Below are 18406 nucleotides of genomic sequence, written 5' to 3'. Positions count from 1 at the left end.
AGAGCTAAATGGAAACCTAAAGGGAATGTTAAGTTGTAGATAGGGAAAATTTTAAGCATGGAAATTTATCTTAAAGTTTAGAAACCTTGGCGAATCACACTAATCCATAATATCAAATCTATAAAATGTTTGGAGATATTTTTGTAAAAATATTCAAATTTATAAGATTTTTATATAGTCTATATATAATTTTTTTTGCTATTTTTAGGGTAAAATAATTTCATTCTATTAAGTTTGGGAGAATCATTATTATAAAAAAAATGGAAATTAGCAAATCTTTTTTTTGGAAAAAGTATAGAAAATTAGCCCATGCGCGAATATTAGCCCCTAAAAGTTTCTCTGGCTGTAGATAGGGGCCAAGGGATTTTTTATGGTGATTTTCACTAATTTAGAGGATAGTACGAGAGTATTTAAGAATGACCCTTATTTTCTTAACAACATAGATCTATCCATATGGTTTTGGACGTGTCACTGCAACCTTGACAAAGAAACGTATTTGGTTGTTTTTCTCTGGGTTAGGTGATACATTATCTCCTTAGAATACTAATAGGATGACATCGTGGAAGGAATTAGAAATACCATACAAAACTTGTAAAATCCTTGGAATCAACCAGTTCCAAAAGGTAAATATTAAATGCCTGGATATATGTGTACATGAATGTCTCACAATCACTACAGGAATTCATGGTAATCTCAGTCCACTATGAGGATATTATTCAACCCATTAATTATAAGTGTATCCCCTTACGTTGCAGTAAGTTCCATAAGCATGGCCAGCTCTATAGGGACTTTCCTCTTATTTGTCCCCCCTTCCAAAGGAGAAAGAAAAAAACTTGGATCAAGATGGATTTCAACAACTAGAATATAGGATAAGGACTTCCATATACCACAAACCTAACCTAAGGAGAAACTTTAGTCCAAAAATAATTTTGAGGCCTTAAAAGAGCTAGAGTCATAGAAACAAGACCATAAATATCTAGAGGAAACCCTTGAGGAACAACTCATCCCTATGAAAGATATAGTAGAAATAAAAAGAAAAATCTGAGATAACAAAAGCAATTAAGTGACTAATCAAGAGGTTTATATGCATGACATTGTAACAATGTTAGAAATTTTCTCAGTAGAGGTAGGTTCTCAGACCGGCAAATAGGAATTGGATGAAATGAAAGTGGAGGAAAGGGAATTCTCAGAGATACTCGAACAATCGGAAAACCAAGATCAAAATATCATCTCAAAATCGTAAATGGTGCCCCTGAATAGTCCTATTTGTAGGTACAATCCTTTCTCGTCGAGAAGAAATTGGTTATGAACATTCATTATCAGCATTCTCCAGCCTCAATTTATAGGGATCTCCTCAAACTAGCCAAGAGAGAGAAGTGAGGAGGGTGAAAAACAATGGAGCAACTCATCTAGCAAGTAGGAGACCTCATGGACAATTCTAGTAAGGTCAATATTCATTCAAGGGTATTTTTGTTAGAATAAGGAATTACCTATAGGGTGGGTAAAATCAATAATAGTGAGGTTCTTAAAACTTTTTATAAATAAGTATTTATTTATTTCCTCTACATTCTATTACTTATGAGATAATTATTACATAATGCAAATGAGAAGAAAGATGAGACATTCATATGTACATACAATCCATCACATGAGAAACATACACATGTTGACACCGATATTTTCACGTGGAAACTGAAAGGGAAAAAACCACCAATTTTTTTGTTGGTATGATGCAAATTAAGCACCTAATTAATTTACATAAGTTTATTTGTGAGCACCCACTCATAAGTGGCACCGACCCCCTTAAGATAGAAAACTCCTACTTAATTACATCAATTTTTTTTGTGGGCACCGACTCACAAGAGGCATTGACCTCCTTAAGATAGAAAGCACCTACTTTCCGAGAGACACCAACCTCCTATGAGTGCAGGCCACCACTGTATCTAGCCACTATTCTACCTTCCATACAATTTCAAACTAGAAACATAGGGACATACAAAATATAGAAAAATACCAATTAGGTTTATAGTAGAATCAACTTCTTCTCTCAGTCCTCTACTGTTCGACAACCTCTCTCAAACTCACACAAGAATACCCTATATTCTACACTCTTCCTTCTATTCCATAGGCTCTCTGCTACACCTTACTCTAGTTCAACACTTGGGCTAGTTGCTAAGCTCTAACACACTCTTGTCTCCACTCTTTAGCCCATGCAGCGATAAACTCTTCCCCATTTTTCTTGATGGAAATCAGAGGTTTTCATCATCTTCTACACTCTATACAATGATGCCTCTACATTTGGTTTCCATACTACTCTATTGCACCTCTGTATTGCTCCTCCTACTACTGTTGCGTCTTATGCAAGCATTCTTCCACTACATTAAATAAGAGAATCAGATCCTGATCATTTCACCAACACTCTCTGTGATTCTCGATGCTAAGAATTTAATCTCCTTCCACCTGGACATTTGAATGAAACTCCACATTCTCATTCATCTCTTTGTAGAGCTTGACTATACCTTGGAATTACTTCTATTTTTTCATTTAAGTGTATAATACATGCACAAGAAATAGGAGATGGATTTATTCAAAGATTTAGAACAGCCCAATAGTGCTTTCTTGAGAATCGTGGTCCTCTTTGCCTTAATCAAGCTATTTCTGTAGTTTCCATTAACTCCATCAACCAACTTTTCTGGACACATTTAATTAGCAACTACCGACGCATTCATCCTTTAACACTTTGTATAGGTGTATAAGATCAATAACTCATCGTAAATTATATTAAAAGAATGTTTCGAAAACTAACAATGTCAAAGCCTTTAGCCCCTTGGTGCTTAGTTGTTATCGCTTATTCTTTCATCATGATACTAGGAGTTGCGACCAATAGCCTCTCATACCATTATAGTGTTATATCAGAGCCCCAACATATCGTAACTTTTATTAAACAAACCTTATGAAATTGAAAAGTTTCGATTGATTTTAGCTCCCTCTACTTAGCCGTTTACACGTTTTTCTTCATGGGACTAGGTGCTATGACCAGTGGCTTAGATTTTAGGTCCTAAGGCCTTCACATCCTACCAGGGGCCGATATCCTAGTGTATATTGCTTCTTCCCTTGGTTGTTTTGAGTTTTCTTGATTAAGCACAAACACTTCGGAGCTCCTGCATATAAAAACTTATAATTCAATTAGAGAGGTCAATGAAATTTTGACCTCCAAAATGTACTTTCCACATGTCTATTCATCACTTAGGTGCTAAAGGTATGCTTTGTGCCATTGGTCCTTTGGATCTAGAAAACCAAGTGCTTAACACCATCAGAGCTCCGTATTTCGTAACTTCCTTCTGAATTACAATTATTTATGAGTTACAAAATTATTACCTCTAAAATACTTTCTATATGGCATCACATAACACTTAGGTGCTTAGGCATTCTCTACACCCTTGGTTCTTTGGATCTCACATGACCATGTATCAATACACATCAGACAACCTTTATCGGATAAGAAAATTTCTATAGGGAAATTAGTCAGGAGTTATGAAAACTCCAACCTCTGATATGCCATCCTTTGACATCACATCATGCTATTGTCATCACTCAATGTGGCATCTCCTTAGTGGTGACATTGTCATCTGAATTTTTCCCATTAGGTAACCAAAAATTCTGAATTTGACTGCCATGTGTCCATCATATAGTTACATCATCCTGAGATCATCTGCCTTATCAATTCCTGAGGAGCCAATCAACTGCTATCATGTGTCTATTACAGGGGAGAGAAAGGTTCATCTTGTTCTTCGGTTTTTCACCAAATTCCTTTATAATTCCTCCCCTTCGTGAACCTTGGTTCTTCCAAATAAATGAAATTTTTAAGGACTTACAATATTCCACAGTTCTAATATGCCTTTTTCTGCCATCTTCTCTGATCCCCAATATTGTGAATTTCTCTGATATCCTAGGTTCTGAAATATCTAGGCTCCCAAGGTTTCAAATCCTCGAAAATCAGCTCCAATATTTTCGTGATTCTTTTAGGTTTCTTTTAAGTATACTATCAAGGTTCTGATGGCTCCCTTCTTTTTATATTCAACCTTCTAAAATTCAGCTTCTGATATCTGACATGCTTCAAGGGACTCCAAGCTCCTTTATTTCAGTTATCAATAACATTTGATCCCAACGACCATTTCTTGACTTCCACATACCTTTGAAAAGCTCCTTCAAGGAATTTTCCGATGGAGAATTTATGATGTAAGATTGAACCCATATTCTACTTGAGAAATGAATGAAAACTATCTGCCTCAAAGCTATTCTAGTTGGCATTAATGCCAAGATACCAAATTCCACAATCCATCCAGACAATTTCGATTGTCCAAAAATCTTCCCCTTTGGTATTGATGAAATAAACATAAGCCCCTCAGAAACCAATCATGTAATTATTCATTTCTCTTCTTCTGGATGCTAATATTCTCCCCCTTTGGCATAAATGGAAAATGATGCCCTTGAATACTTCCCCTAAACCACTATACCATACTCTTCAATTGATCCCATATGCTAAGTAGCTCCCAATACACACAAAAATTAAGTCATTTGGGAAGAGGATTCACAACTCCTATTTGTTTCCTGAGATATTCAAAGGGTTCTCTTTCTAATGGATTAGTAAAGATATTTTAAAGTTGATCTTTAATTGTCACTTATTCAAGCCTAACAATGTTGGCTACAACTTGTTCCCTTAAAAAATGGAACTTGATAGGGATGTGCTTAGTATTAGAATGCATGATTGGATTCTTAGAGTTACATATGGAACTTATATTTTCACATAGTATTGGAATATGATTAGTCAACCCTACCTTAATATCCTTTAGGGTCTGCTTCATCCATAGAATTTGTGAGAAACAAGTGGCAGTTGAAATAACTTTTCTTCAGTAGTTGATAAATATATGGAGGCTTGTTTCTTGTTGGCCAATGACATTAAGGAATTTCGTAAAAGGAATGTTGCACCTAAGGTCATCTTCCTGTCATCAATATTTCTTGCCCAATCAACATCAGTGCAGGCCTTCAACTTAAAGTATTTTCTTTGAGTATACCATAGTCCATAATCCACTATCCCTTTAGGATATTTGAAGATCCTTTTAACAACGATTACATGAATTTCATGAGGGAAATCTTGAAATCAAGCCACATGACCATCCGCTTTCATGATGTCTAGTCATAAAGCTCTGAGATAGAACAAGATTCCTATCATGGATCTATATTCAGTTTGATTTTCCAGGGGTGTCTCATCTTCTTTATACAATTTGCAACCTATAACCATAGGTGTGTTAACTGGCTTGCAATCCTACAACCCAAACTTCTTCATAGCCTCTTGTAGGTATTTGGATTGGGAGATAAACACTCCATTTTGAGACTAAGAAATTTGCAATCACAAGAAGAAAGAAAATTCTCTAGTCATGGACATATCAAGCTCTGTCACCACCAAAGATTATGTCTTCCATGTATACTACAACAATTAGTAGACGATCACCCTTAGACTCTATGTATAAATTTTTATCTACAATACCTTTCTTAAAGCCTTGTTGCTAAAGGTATTGATCTAGTCTTGCGTAGCAAGCTCTTGGAACTTGTTTGAGTCCATATACAGCCTTTTTCAGTTTGCACACAATTTTTTTACCTTCGGTGAGCATGAATCCTTCTTGCTAATCAATATACACATATTCTTCTATATATCCATTAATAAATGAAGAATTCACATCCATATGATATAGCTTGATATTTTTATGACTGGAAAAGCCCAGAAAAATTATGATGTCTTCGAGTCTCAGTACCGGTGTAAAGATTTCCTTGAAGTCTACTCCCTCTACCTCGACATACCCTTTCTAGATCAATCGAATCGTGTTCCGAATTACTTTACCTTACTCTTTTAGCTTGTTTTTGAAAACCCATTTGGTTCCAGCAACATTTTTCTCTTTGGTCTTGGAACAAGCTCCTAGGCATCATTATATTCAATTTAGTTAAGTTCTTCATTCATAGCTCTCACTTAGGAATTGTCCTCACTTGCTTAGATGATACTTTTAGACTCAATCTGAAACAACATAACAATATTTGCACAGCTTGAACTACAAACATGTTTCCTCATCATTTGAACACCATGTCCTTGATATCCAAGAATCTAACTCTTAGGATTTTATTTCTGTATATACCTGGAAGGTTTCTTTGGCCTTGGAGTTGCTCTCATTTCCTCACCTTCATTATTTGAATATGTTTGTTCTTTATTTGATGGCCTCATCTATAAATTTTCTTCTCCATATGAGTTCATATTTCCTTTCGAGGACTCAGGTTATGAAGCTATTTCATCTACTATTACATCAATTCAATCCTAAACCTTCTTTTTCTCTTTGTTGTAACACTTTTATCCTTTACTTCAAGAAGAATACTCGAGAAATATACCCTCATCAGTGGAGGATTAAAACTTTCCTAGATTTTTATCATTCCTTTTGATAAATAATTTTCTCAGAAACACCTTCAAGTGTTTAACTAATGCAGGTATTCCCTTGCACAACTCATAGGGGGTTTTATTATTATAATGCCAGGGTTGAGTTCGGTTAGATAGGGACACTATTTCTCGCGCTACTTCTTCCTAGAAGATGTGGGATACATCTGCTTGATCCAATATAGCTTTTGCCATTTCTTGGATTGTTTTATCCTTTCTCTCAGCTACTCCATTTTGTTATGGAGTTCTAGCCATTGAATATTGCCTCATAATGCCATGCCCTTGACAAAATTCTTCAAACTCTCTTGAAGTGTATTTTTCTCCTCTGTCTTATATTAAGCATTTTACCTTTAGTCTTTCTCATTTTCTACTTGAGATTTAAATTTTTTAAAATTCTTAAAATCTTCTGATTTTTCTTTTAAGAGCATGAACCAAGTGGCCTTGATAAAATCATCAATGAGTAGCATAAAATACATTTTTCCTATTTAGGTATTTTCTCTAGTTGGGCCCCCAAATATATGTGTTAATTAACTCTAGTGCTAGAGATGAAGAGAACTCTCTTGACTAGATATGAGTCCTAGTTCACTTGCCAAATTGACATGACTTGCAAATTGAATTATCAAGGCTTGATAGTCTTGGAAAACCTCTCACCACTCCCAGCTTGCTGACTCTTATTAAATTGTTAAAATTCATATGACCAAGTCTCTTGTGCCACAACTATGCTTCATTCATTTTTCTTAAATATTGTTTTACTCTGGAGTCATTGAACACATATACATTGTTGTGAGTTTGGATTTCTTTTCCCACGAATTTTCCATCTTTCTCATTTCAGATCTCATAGTCCTTGGATCGAAATATCAATCATAGCCATCATCACACGCATGGCTTACACTAAGAAACTTGTACTTGATACCTTCCACGTACAACACATTTTAAGCTTTCATCTTTTGATCTAGACTAACTACGCCTTTACCCTTAATTCTTGTTAGGGCATTGTTTCTGAAAGTCACATTGTTCCCTTTGTCTTTTTCTTTTACCGACAAAAGATTTCTCTTGTCCCCAGTCATATGCTTGGAACACTCACTATGCACATACCATATGTTCTTGATTATGTGTGGATAGTGAAATTCCACATTGCATGATATTTCCAATTTTTCATTCCCAATTCTCCTCATCCATTTCAGAAGTTGGTTGTCAAATATTCTGGGACTGTTAAGTCCTTATAAGACTACTGTATTCCCTCATTTTTATTATCATTGTAGCCCCCTTACTTCTAGTCTTTTTCCCATGTAGTCCCCATATTGTTATTATTTTGCCCGGTAGAATCCCACTATTGCTATTGTTGTACCATTACATTATTATTGTTAGGTCGGCTCTGATCATATTGTGACCCCTTAGACTCCTATATATAGAAAACATGTTTGCTAGTTGAATAATCCAAGAATTTTACATTCTTTTAATGTAAAGGAGGTTTTCCCCTTGAAAGGGCTAATTTTTAAGTCTTTGATCTATGTCTTCTTCTAGCTTTTGAGCTAGTTACATAACATTTGGTATCTAGAGCTTGGGATTTTAAGTTTTCACTTCTCGAATGAGGTCATCATGGCATTTTCGCTATAATTTTTTTCTACGAGGCTTCAGAAGCTAAAATTGTTACCCTGTGGAGCTGAAATGTTGGTGAACTTTGTGTAAAAAATTTAGATCTTTTTTCTCTATATTTTCGGAGATATGATGGAGGGAATTTAGGGTTTTTATAGGCTCCAAAATTCTGTCTTGGATAGGCGATCTACGAAAATTTTTCAAAACTTTCGTTTGAGGAATCGAATTTGAATTTTGTAAAAAGTGGCTGAAAGTGCACAGACTAGACCTTTACATCCATTTTTTTCTTAGAATATTGGTCCTCCTAAAATAAGTTCTTCAATCACTCCTAATCAATAGAATTTTGGTTCTAACTGCTCTAAAAGGTGTTTTGCACTCAATTTGCAATCTATTTCACTCCTTTCTCTATAGAGGCATAGCTAGGGAATGAAAGTGGGCATCCTCTATAATAGAAACATACTTTGCTTCCATTGTTGAGAGTGCAACAAAACTTTGCAACTTTGAAACCCAACTGACAGTTGTTCCACATACAGTAAACACATACCTTGTGGTTCTCCTCCTGTTATCTCTATCACCTGCCATATTTGCATCAACATATCCCTGTAGAGAAATGTTTGAACTAGCAATGCATAATTGTTGATATGTGGTACCTCTCAAATACCTGAGAATCAATGTCACTGCCATCCAATGTTCTTTTCCTACATTGTTGATGTACCTGCTTACAACTCCCATTTCATCTGCAATATCAGGCCTTGTGTAGACCATTACATACATTAAGCTTCCAACTGCTGATGCATATGGAACTTTAGACATACAATCCATCTCTTCCTAAGTCTTGGGACACATCTCCTTACATAGTTTAAAATGTCCATCCAAAGTATAGTAATTGGTTTTTCATTCAGTAAGTTAAGTCTTTCCGACACTTTTTGTATGTACTCGCTATGAGACAATGTTAATTTTAGATTTTTCCTCTCTTTAGTTATTCTCATACCAAGGATTTGTTTTGCAGTGCTCAAATCCTTCATTGCAAATGAATTTTCCAATTTTACTTTTAGCACATTTATTTCCTGCATGTTAGACCCCGCAACAAGCATGTCATCTACATAAAATAACAATATAATATAGCTGCCATCATTTTTCCTTTTAAGATACACACAATGATCAAAGTGGCATCTAATATAACCCTATTCAAACATAAACCTATCAAATTTGAAATAACACTACCTTGAAGCATTTTTTAAGACATACAAGCTCTTCTTCAATCTGCACACTAGTTTGTCCTCCCCTTTGACATCATATCCTTGTGACTTCTACATATAGATATCTTCCTCCATATCCCCATGGTGAAAGACTGTATTTACATCTAACTGTTGAAGATGTAAATCTTTAGCTACTAGTAGACAAAATAGTTCTATTTGAATTAATTTTAACAACAGGATAAAATATCTCATCAAAGTCTATAACTTGTTTATGTGCAAACCCCTTCACCACAAGTCTAGCTTTATACATCTTCCTAATTCCATCTTCTTCCTTCAACCTGTAAACCCATTTATTTTTACCTTCAGGCAACCTGACTAAGTCCCAAGTCTGGTTATGTACCATGGAGTCCATCTCTCCTTTCATGGATAGCTTCCAATTCTTCTTGGTTTATACCTACAATGCTTCCTCATAACATTCTGGTTCAGCAAAATCAATCAACAATACATAATATAGTGAAGGGGACTATCGTTCAGGGGGTCTACTCATCCTAGTAGATCTTCTAACACAACTTTTAGGTGTGCGAAGTGCTTGTTGTTGTTGTGGGTTTTGTTGTTGTTGTTGTTGTGGCTATTGATCATTATGATTTTTAGGCACCTTTTATTTTTCTGTGATCTCAGAGGAACTTTGTATTGATATCTTTTTCCTATTTCTTTTCCTACATTTGATCCTTATACAAAACCTTTTCATTGTATATGACATCGCTACTCGTAATGATTTTGTTTTTTTCATAATCATAAAAGTGATAACCAAAATAATTAACACCATATCCAATAAAGGTACATTTATTTGATTTTTCCTCAAGCTTTGTTTTATTCTCTTTATTAAATGTGGACAAAGGCTTCACAACCAAAACTATTTAAAAATGAATAGTTTACATTTTTACCCATCCATGCCTCCTCTAGAATACCACCATCTAAGGAACTTGAAGGCCCTATGTTTATTAGATAAAAAACCTTATCTACAAAATATGCCCAAACTTGTAAATGAAATCGTCCATGCAATCTCATTCACATTGCACACGCCATGATTGTCCTATTCATCCTTTCTAAGACACCATTTTCTTGTGGTTTTCCTGGAATTGTCTTCTTTATGTGAATTCCATTCTCTGAAAATTACTTATCAAACTCTTTACCATAATATTCACCTCCATTTTTTGATCTGAGACACTACAACCTTTTTGCTCTCTCATTTTCAACCAAAGCTTTCCATTTCTTTAAAGTATCAAATACATCATATATATTTCTAATATAATAAATCCAGTATTTTCTCGTTGCATTTTCAATAAAAGTAACATAATAATGAGAGCCACCAAGAGATGATACCTGAGTAGGTCCCTATACATCTATATGAAGAAGCTCTATTTTTCACTCTACTTTTCTTTCCCAACTATGAGGAATCTAACTCTCTTTTGTTTTCCATAAGCACATTTCTCACAGAATTCCAAATCAACATTCTTCAAATCTGGCAATAATTTTCTTGAGTGAAGAATATTCATCCCATTCTCACTCATGTGACTGAGCCTATGATACTACAATAATGTATCTTCTCCTGTAGAGGTTAAAACCTTAACATAATTAGAAATGTCATTGCATAAATACAATGTACCAACCTTTTGTCCATTTTCTATTACAAGGGCTCCTTTAGTGACCTTCCAAGATTTACCTATAAAAGTAGTTACACAACCTTCACCTCCCAACTGCCTTGTCGAAATTATATTTTTATATAGATTTGGAATATGCCTTACCTGCTTCAATAGCCATTGCTTTCCATTATGTTGTTTTATGAAAAATTTACCCATTCTAATGATTTTACAAGGTTTATCATCACCAGAACAAATCTTTCCAAAATCTTCTTAAACATAATCATGAAAATGTTTCCTATCAAGTGAGGCATGGAAAGATGCCCTTGAATCTACCACCCAAGCATCATTAATATTTTCTAATGAAAGAATCAAAGCATCTTACAACACATCACATGGCACATTTGATTCATGATTATTTTCTTGTTGCATCTCTCCTTCTTTTCTCTTCCGAGACTTAGAATATTTATTTAGGAGTCCTTTCTTCCTACATTTCTAGGACACCATCCATGATATGGACTTGGTACTTCCTTTGCTTGACTTACTGTGAAATCCTCGACTCTTTCCTCTTTCCATTTTTCTTCCCCTAGCCTATGCAGTTAGCGCATTACCTGATGTCTCACAAGAGATTTTTTGTCACATTTCCTCACTGAGGATTGCACCAACAACATCATAAAAATTTAAAGTACTAGATCGGGAGACAAAGTTACTAATGGCCACAACTCTACCATTCCAACTTTCTAGCAATGAGCACATAAATAACATAGCCTAACTTCATCATCAAAATTTAACCCTACAAAACTCAACTAACTAGTAACCATACTAAATTCATTTAAATGATCAAAAATAAATCCACCTTCTGACATATTCATATTAAATAAGCGTTTCATAAGATATACCTTATTTGAGGCCAAGTGTTTTTCATATAGTTTGGCCAATTATGATATTAAACCCTTTGTTGTTGTTTCCTTTGAAATATTAAAGGGTACCGATGCTACTAGGCACGGTGGTATTGTTCCAAGTGCCTTTTTGTTGAGAATATCCCATTTTTTGTTTGTCATACTCATCAGCTTCTTTGCCTTTCTACTCAATGGTATGTACAGATCTTTCTGATACAAATATTCTTCCATATGCATCTACCACAGTTGTTAGTTTTTTCCGTTAATTTTTTTGAGCCTAAACCTACCATCTTCTGCCATTTCTCCCACTCAAACAATGAACCCTACTCTCCTGCGAGTTTATAAACCAAACAGAATTTCAACTCCAATACTAGTTATTAGAAAACTATTTATTCTAGAGCAATCGAATGGATAGAAGATTGCAAAAATATAAACATAGAAAATGGATAAAAAGAAGAGAGACATAGATATATGTGGTTCACCCAATTTGGGCTATGTCCATGGAGAAACAACTAGTCCTTCCTTTATATTATCCATCAAAATGAAGATATACAACCTACAACAAATTTACTATAATTTTCTCTTCACTCTCACACAATCACCTCTCTCTTTTGTCACTCAGAATACACATCTATATATCCACAATAAAATTCCATCATATATAGCAAGTGGTTTTCTTATAGGGAAAAAAAAACACTAAATTAAACATAACTTCTTCCGTGAGACCATACGACTAATGAATGGCTCAGATTGACTACGAAATTACAATATTTTAAAAGAAAATTTTACATCTATTGTTAGGTTTGGGGGCACTTACACTGAACCCTCGCTAGAGGGGGGCTCGTAAAAATTCTAGTCGCCCCTCCCTGCATCCCCCTCATGGCAAAAAAATGAGTGGCATTGCCACCCCATTATGAACTAGGGTCCAATGCGGCAATACCTCTCAATAAAGAAGATAATTAGGCTCCACACACAACAATTCCCCCCTCCAAGAGGCTAATTTTTAAGTCTTTTATCTATCTCTTCTTCTAGTTTGTGAGCTAGTTGCATAACATTTCGTACCAGAGCTTGGGATTTTAGGGCTTTACTTCTCCAAATAGGTCATCATGGAATTTTCGCTATAATTTTTTTCTACGAGGCTTCGAAAGCTGATATTTTATCCCTGTGGAGCTAAAATCTTCATGAAATAAGTGTAAAAATTTCATATCTTGGTTCACTATATTTTCGGATATATGATCCAGGCAAGTTAGGGTTTTTGGAGGCTCCAAAATTTCATCTTAGATATGTGACCTACGAGAAATCATCATAACTTTGGTTTGAGGCATCACATTCGAATTCTGTGAAAAGCGGCTAAAAGTGTATAGACTGGACCTTTAGAGCCATAAGTTTTATTTGAAGATTGGTTCTCCTAAAATCAGTGCTTCAATCACTCCTAATCAATAGAATTTTGGTTCTAGCTTCTTTGAAAGGTGTTTTGAATTCAATTTGCAATATATTTCACTCCTTTCTCTAGAGGCGCATATCGAGGGAATGAAAGTGGGTGTTGGTTGCCTAGAATTCTCTCTATCTAACAAAATCAAGAGGTGGTTTGGGAGCACGAGAGCTTCACTCAATGAACCTCTCTCACATCACATGCATTCATGGCATGCTAAACAATAGCCTTGATATGACTATATATTGGAAAATACATTTAAAAACCACATTATTAAACCCCCTACCAATACGAACCCAACACACCTTCCCAATTTAAAAAATCCCTACTTTCATTAGATATTGTAGGTACCCATATTTTCATTAACATGTCTTATGCCCCTTTATATATTTTCATTGACTTTGAGCTCCATTTTTTATACCTTCCAATATAAAAACCCTTTACCCCCTATTGTATGATCAATATATTATGTCACCTTTTCCTCAATATATCCCCCAACATGAACTCATTTGGTATGATTTTTCTCCCCTGTGAGGCTTACATGTTTGGGACTTAGGGACACAGAAATGCTAAGTCGACTCATGGGTGCTAAAGTTTGGTGTCATTGGATTCACGGGGGACAAGGTCTTGGGAATTTAATTTGGATAGTCAATATAACCAAGGGCTCAGCATGGTCTCCAAGATCCATAGGAATAATCATACATTAGGCTTTTCTATCTAGAACCTAACATAAACCGCTAAGGATCTTGTTCAAAATCACTATTCTGGGGAAATTCACGATGACAAACTAGCCAAGTTTTGGACTGATCCTTGGTAGAAACTCCCAGAGCTCTCTTTCTAAGAGAGATTAACAATAATTTCTATGTCATTTGAAGCTCAGGGTTACACTCAGATGGAACAATACTAGAAGGATCAGTATAGTAGTGGTAATTAGCACTCATGGCAAGATAAAAGAGATTGGGGATTTGATATATCGCAGGAGGATTTGGAAGTCCCTCAGAAGGAGATAAGGAAGCAACAAATATGCAACTTGAATGGCATGAATATCCTTTAAATGAAATATAAACATGATAGGCATGGTCTATATTGGAATTGGGCTTCATGAATTTACCATATTTAAAATATAATAAATTATGCATGGCCTTGATTTAGGAATCCAAGAATATTATTCATCTTATACATGATCTAATGGATGAAATTAGAAGTTCACAAAATGTTCTTTGGTTTCAAACCTCTATTGGATTTGCAATATAATATCCTTAGAAAGGGAAAATAACTATTTAAAGATTTATAACCACTCGATAATTTCAATTCACTTATTAAAAATAAAAAATTTAGAAAATAGAAAGTAAGTGTCCCTTCATTTCCTTTCTCTAAGGATTCTTTTAATTATGTGTGGTTTTTATTCATTTCCTTCTATTTCATTCACCTTGCATCTTATTCAACCTCCCTCCATCAATTTCATTATATTGTTCCAATTAACCTCGTGGTGGAGTGCATTCATTCCTCCCTCATCAGTCTAATCTACTGAGTCAAGAAGAAAACCTGCTATCTCCATTCTATTTACCCTAGAGTGCACTAACACTACTATTGAATTGATTATTTGAGGAAATGAAAAAGAGGAGGAAGAAAAATAATCACTTGATTTACCTAAGTTGAGGTTGCAGTTAGATCCATAACCAAGGTAAATTTCTTAGAAATATTGGATAGAGCTAGAGGTGTTCGTCAAAGCTAGGAGAACAACCATTGGCATGCTTCAGAATGTTCATTGGATGAGGTATCTAGTGACATGGTTGAATTAGAGGAATGAGTTTGTAGGGTTTGGCTGAGTTAATAGCATTAAAACATAATATTCTCGCAATAAAAATGATTCAAAGGTATGTTTCCATTGCAAGGTAGAAAAAGAATCTAACAATTTTTATTTCCAAGAGGTGTATTACAGTGCCTCTTTAGTAACTTAGTTGTTCAATATTATGGTCCGTGTATCAATTTAATGGAGACAAAGAAAATATTATTACATTTCTACTATCACATGGTTGTAATGAAAATTAGTGTGGTTGTCTTAGAATAATGATGACCCATATCACATAATTGTGAGGAAAATTATTGCATAATAAAGAATGTTTATACAAGTTATATTTCTTAGATTCACGATATAATTCATAGATCAATGTCTTAGGAACTTGTTATTGAAATGAAATCACCATAAGATACAACATACCATTTTGGGAATTTGTTCCAATGTTAGTACATTATCAACTATTGATTATAGCTATATTTAAACATTACATGAAGATATTTATGGTTTCATAATTCTATGAGCCAATATGTTCATCAATGTATGAAAGGAATAAAGAAGGATCTATATTAATGCATCGATACAAAGTAATAATATTTAAGGATTTAGAATAATTCTAACACATTCTCGATGGACATAAATTCCAAACAAACTAATTATGCAAACAAAACACCATTGAGAGGACTGATTATTTGTCTTAGATGGAAGACTAATATAATGCTAAAAGCCACAATAATATATATATATATATATATATATATATATATATATATATATATATATATATATATATATATATATATTCAACAATATTAGTTTGATGAGAGGATAGTTATGATTCCTCATAAAATTTAAAAATAAATTCAATTGACATATATATTTATAAATATGGTGATTTAATAAAATATAATATGGAATTTGGATTTTCACACAATTGGAACTGTGGTAATGGACATTTAAAGGACCCTCTACGAATTTCAAATTGTCACAGAACCCACCATGAAGTTCAAGATAGTAGGTTTCCTCCCTATAATCATTTGTGTCACTTTCCCCACCAAAGAGACATAAATTTCATAAGCATGGAATTAGGTCATGCTATTCCAAAATAGAAGACACCATAAGTGTTCATGCTTTTTTTTTTTGGTCAGAACCAACATAAATTGTAAAATTATCATAATTCTTCTTCAATACCAATGTAAAAGACCAATAAGAGTTTATTGAAAATAATGTAAACTTTTTCTACTTCAACAATTGGCCTAAAATTTTGATGGCAAGCCAGTTTTAACTAATGAAAACTATTTATTTATGTATAGTATAATAGATGATAGAAAGATTAGGTTAAATTACTTACTCAAGGATGGATTCAATTTCCAAATAATATAGCCACCAAGATCTCGACTCTGGGTACAAATGTATATTGGAATCAAATTTCTACCACAAGTATTAATCTATAAAATGAAGACCAAACTCTGACTATCGTTATAGTAAGGACTAATGGTATCGTTTTCATGTGACCAAGTGTATGATGATAAATATGTATTAATGTAACAATTTGTTTTGTTTGTGTTTCAAATTTAGTATTAAGATGAATTTTTAATGTTAGATACAAATCTTATGTTTAGGTTTTGTTGCTTTGAAGTTGATTATCTCTGGTAGGTTTATCGTTGTGGAATTATCAATATTTGAAATTCAAGTAATTCCTCATTGTATCAACTCGATTTTGTAACCCGCACAACATGACAACAATTCTTGTTGTGAATGTCCCTACATAAGCTATTTGAAATATATCAAGCACATTTATTAATGTGGTTGTGCTAGTTATATGTTTTTTCTATGCCCACCTAAAGTTAAAATGCAATATGACCTCACAACTCTCTCTAAAAGGCATGCTCAATTCTTTGAAGGCATGATTTCTTCTTTAATGATGCGACAAAGGTGGTTCATGAGAGTTGTGGTTTCCCTTGAATCCTTTGGGAAAGTCTTCAAAAAATGGATTTTTCTCAAACCTACTTAAACAAACAATCAACATATGGCTTGAACAACTAATAGAATAGGGAATTTTCAAATTGAGCTCCACCCAACAACTGAGGCTGCTACATCATGTTGAAGTCGTGGTTCATATCTGCCATTAGCTCTAACAATGATGTCTCTTGTTACAAATTTCTTGAAATCATCAAACTGCTTTCCTTTTCTCCATATTGTCAGTTATTCATGGTAGGAACCACTCACGGATCCTTAAGTGATCTGAATCTTCCTCTAACATCTATAAAATGAACAGGTTTGCAAACCACTAATGAGAAATATTGACATAATGACTTAGGAAATTTGTTATTCTTCTCTATAAATCCTTTCACTAAAGTAGTTAGGGATAGCTTGATAATTTTTTGATACCAATATGATGTGGTACTAATATAATAGATCGACAGAGGAGGAAACCACACAATAACACAATATGACTTGCTTTTTTGTAAAACAAATTGATTAAATTAGGTGGATTTATATGATTAAATAAAATCAAGACAACTAAGAATAGATGTATTAACATTAGCTCATATGTGTTTTCATCATCCTTATGTCGATTGTAAATTCTAGGAATATTTAAGAATATGAGGATCAACATTATGGGATAGTCCTAGAATCAGCAATTGGCATAAGTTCGTCATGACTACGACTTCATTAATTTAAATGCTATGTTCAATAGAAAGCTAACAAATTATGACTTGGCGTAATTATCTCCAACAATTTTTGTTAAAATCTTATGATACTTTTCAGAGCAAAGAAACCATAATGGGTACATTTCCATTTCCTTATATTAGAAATAATAGGAGATGCGTGGGATCCTTACCTTATAGGGTTGGCCTGATGAAAGTCGACATAATATTCATTTTGACAATATTGACTTAGTGTGTGTTAGGCCCCTACACTACTAGTATAATCCCTTATTGTTATTAGTACAACCCACTTATTATATTTATGTACCCATGTAGTGCCCATATTGTTACTATTGTGCCACATAGAAGCCCACTATTATTCTTATTGTGCCCTTACATTATTATTGTTATGTCGGCTTTGATTAGGTTATGACCCCTTAGACTCCTATATATAGAAAGGAGGTCTTTTCATTTGCATCATCCAAGAATTTTTCATTTATGTAATGTAAAGGAGGTTGCCCCCTCGAAGAGGCTGAATTTTAAGGCGTTGATCTATCTTTTCTATCTTTTTCTTGAGTTGGTTTCATAACATTTGGTATCAGAGCTTTGGATTCTAGGGTTTCGCTGCTCCAAATAGGTCATTGTCGCATTTTCACTATAAATTATTTTCTGCGACATTTCATAAGCTAAAAAATAACCCATTTGAGAAGAAA

Source organism: Pinus tabuliformis, chromosome J (genome assembly GCF_031772625.1).
Source record: "Pinus tabuliformis cultivar Carrire ecotype Pingquan chromosome J, CPIR1, whole genome shotgun sequence".
NCBI classification, from domain to species: Eukaryota; Viridiplantae; Streptophyta; class Pinopsida; order Pinales; family Pinaceae; genus Pinus; species Pinus tabuliformis.
Note: the sequence above shows the minus strand (reverse complement) of the source record.